Source organism: Oncorhynchus nerka, unplaced genomic scaffold (assembly GCF_034236695.1).
Source record: "Oncorhynchus nerka isolate Pitt River unplaced genomic scaffold, Oner_Uvic_2.0 unplaced_scaffold_9597, whole genome shotgun sequence".
Lineage (NCBI taxonomy): Eukaryota > Metazoa > Chordata > Actinopteri > Salmoniformes > Salmonidae > Oncorhynchus > Oncorhynchus nerka.
In genome coordinates, this window is record NW_027031725.1 from 1 (window position 1) to 3,833 (window position 3,833).

A 3,833-nucleotide genomic window follows, 5' to 3' on the forward strand; every position below is an offset into this window, starting at 1 on the left:
AGACAGGACAAACACCCACAAAATACAACGTCAACTCAGGCTACCTAAATACGGTTCCCAATCAGAGACAACGATAAGCAGCTGACTCAATTGAGAATCGCCTCAGGCAGCCAAGCCTAACTAGACACACCCTAATCAACACAATCCCAATTACTACAAAACCCCAATACGAAACACAACATATAAACCCATGTCACACCCTGGCTTACCAAACATATACCAAAAACACAAAATATATTGACCAAGGCGTGACACGTCTCTAATGTTCTTGGTATACCGTTTCCTTTTGTGAGTTGAAGGAGATGCGTGAAATGATGTTTATTGCCTGTTTACATTGAATAATAATTTACCCTCCAATATCCCTGTGTTTTGGCTTTGTTGGTATACCCCAGGTTTTGTGGAGGGAAGACTGTTGGAAAAGCATTCCAGATGAAGCGGTTGAGAGAATCCCAAGAGTTTGCAACGCTGTCAAGGCAAAGGATGGCTACTTTTGAAGAATCTAAAATATATTTAATGTAAAACTTTTTTGGTTACTACATGATTCCATGTGTGTTATTTCATAGTATTGATTTCACTATTATTCTACAATGTTGAAAATAGTAAAAATAAATACCCTTGAGTAGATGTGTCCAACCTTTTGAATGGTACTGTAGATTTGAGCAATAAGGCCTGAGGTGTAGTATATGGCCAATATACCACAGCTAAGGGCTGTTCTTATGTGCGACAGAGCGCCTTAACACAGCCCTTAGCCGTGGTATATTGGCCATATATCAAACTCCCGAGGTGTCTTACTGCTATTATAAACTAATTACCAACGTAGTTATAGCAGTAAAAATATAAATGTTTTCATACCAATGGTATACGGTCTGATATACCATGGCTGTCAGCCAATCAGCTTTCAGGGCTCGAATCACCCAGTTAATAATTTATTTTTGACTACTGTAAATATGAGCACCCACTGCTTTTTTTGTATGTGTAGACTACCATCTTTGGACGCCAGGTCCTGGTCAATTCTTAATGGACAACTGGAAAGAGTTGAACATTTTCTTCTTCTGTTCATGCTGCTGGGTTGGACAGTGAGGTAGTGACAGATACTACAATAACTCAGGTCTGTGTGTAGAGTGCCTTCAGAAAGCATTCATACACCTCGACTTACTCCACTTTGTGTTACAGCCTGAATTCAAAATGGATGACGAAATAAGTCTCACCCATCTACACATTTAATACATTTTTTGCAAATGTATTGAAAATGAAATATAGAAATATCTCATTTAGATAAGTATTCAAACCCCTGAGTCAATACATGTTAGAATCACCTTTGTCAGTGATTACAGCTGTGAACCTTTCTGGGTCTAACAGCACACCTGGACTGTACGAAACTTGCATATTATTTAAATTCTTCAAGCTTTGACAAGTTGTATTGTTGTATGTGTCGAACTGCTTTGCTTTATCTTGGCCAGGTCGCAATTGTAAATGAGAACTTGTTCTCAACTTTCCTACCTGGTTAAATAAAGGTTAAATAAATTAAAATAGTAAAAGTTGGTTGTTGACCATTAGACAGCCATTTAAGTCTTGCCTTATTTTCGAGTCGATTTAAGCCAAAACTAAGTAACTGCAGTGTATATTGTTTTTTAGGTTATTAAAATATGAAGACTTACTCGTGTTTTGTTTGCCCCAAACAAACCATGTATCCAAGACCTTCAAATGTTTTAATCCTACTTGGTGTAATATCATTTGTGGATTCAAATCAAGTATTTAGTGTGTAAGGACATGTTCCATAATATTGAACAAAATACCAAGTCTTGTCTTTATGCTGCTTAGTTTAATTCAGACCAACCACCTCAGTTCAGAAAATCAACATTGTTTTGAATAAATACTTTAGTACACAAAATGCACAAAGATTTATGTCAGTGTTATTTGAAGAATAGTTTATTTTTGGGGTTAATGTTTAATTTCTCCATGCTTCCTCCTGACAGTGCATTGTTGCAGCACAAGAGGGGCCTCATTATAGTTTTATCACACACAAATTATGCCTGATGAAATACACAATCAATGGGATTTACACATTTTGAATTTACATAGAATTTACATCGATTTTACACTCAATTGAGACTTCAGAGGAGAGAAGACAGGAAAGAAATACAAATCCGCCCAATGAAGAGGAAGATATCCATGTGGTCTCTCTGGTCTATGTTCCTCAGAGAAGATCTCCTGCAAGACAAAAATGGTCAGCCCCAGTGTTCTACTTCCCAGTCGTGTGTGTGTGTGTGTATTACCGTATGCATGTGTGACTCACATTTAGCCACAGGTGTAAGCCACATCCAGGTACTTGTAGGTTCCTACACAGGGATCTCCATACAGAGAGTTGGACGCCGGGACGTCACACTGGCTCTTCCCATTACACCTGTGTCAACGACAGGTCCAGGTTAACACTTACAGTCCAGGTTAACACTTACAGTCCCGGTTAACACCACAGTCCCGGTTAACACCACAGTCCCGGTTAACACCACAGTCCCGGTTAACACCACAGTCCCGGTTAACACCACAGTCCCGGTTAACACCACAGTCCCGGTTAACACCACAGTCCCGGTTAACACCACAGTCCCGTTTCTACAGTCCAGGTTAACACTAGTCCCGGTTAACACTACAGTCATGTTTCTACAGTCCAGGTTAACACTACAGTCATGCATTTCTACAGGTAGAAGTTAACACTACAGTCATGCATTTCTACAGGTAGAAGTTAACACTACAGTACACTGCAGGTTTCAGTACCTCTTTGCTACCTTACTGGTGGTTATGGATTGGCTCAGGCAGTTGGTGTTGGCTAGTTGGTTAGCGGGCCGATTAAAGGAACACACTAGCTGGTCACGGCGGCCATAGTTGGCACTGTGGATCTGGATACTACCTTCATCTGAGGGAGAGGAGGAAGGAGAAAGGGGGATGAGGTAAGGCTGGATGTCTTTGGTGTACAAGTGATTGTAATAAACAGTGTATAATACTGCTCTACTATATCATCATATGAGATGTGACTACACTGTACAGCAGTGTTGACTCAGCTTACAACATTCTAATAGAGCAGCATACTACCCTGCATCCCACTGCTGGCTTGCTTCTGAAACTAAGCAGGGTTGGTCCTGTTGAGTCCCTGGATGTGTGACCAGATGCTGCTGGAGGTGGTGTTGAAGGGCCAGTAGGAGGCACCTTTGCTCTGGTCTAAAAAAGATCCCATAGCCCTGTGAGGTGCAGTCTTTCTGATGGGACGTTAAGCGGGTGTCCTGACTCTCTGGTCACTAAAGAGCCCATGGCACATATCATAAGAGTAGGGGTGTCCTGGCTAAATTCCCAAATCTGGCTCTCACACCATCATGGTCACCTAATCATCCCCAGCTTACAATTGGCTCATTCATCCTCCTCTCCCCTGCAACTATTCCACAGGTCATTGCTGTAAATGAGAATGTATTCAGTCAACTTACTGGTAAAATAATGTATAAAAATAGAGCCCCAAATTCTCGTAGGGCATCGGAGCCGCTCCACACTCTCGTAGGTGTTGAATTTATTATGGATAAATGAATAAACAATATCCCAATTTTAAATAGAATTGTATAAGAAGAAATTGTGGGACAGGACAAGGAGTAATAAAATGTTAATGAACACCCATTTGTTTCTGCCTAGTTGGAATGGTTGTGGACTGTGTAAACACATAAGGTCGTTAGCCTATGGTTGACCCAACTGAAACTTAGCTCTGGGGTTTTTTAGATAAGGCAGTGAGTTCATTCCTAAGGTTTCTGTTAATTAAAACTGTCAGTTAAGTGGTGATCGATAATGTTGAGGGT

General features: G+C 40.6%; 1 long non-coding RNA gene across 1 annotated transcript; it reads right to left on the reverse strand.

Annotated features, from left to right (window-relative positions):
- Nucleotides 1–2,081: 2,081 nt before the first annotated feature.
- On the reverse strand, nucleotides 2,082–2,933 carry LOC135565948 (uncharacterized). Its single transcript, XR_010461887.1, has 3 exons — nucleotides 2,773–2,933; nucleotides 2,297–2,404; nucleotides 2,082–2,211 (listed from the first exon to the last, which is right to left on the reverse strand). It is a non-coding gene; the product is annotated as an uncharacterized LOC135565948 (long non-coding RNA).
- Nucleotides 2,934–3,833: the final 900 nt, after the last annotated feature.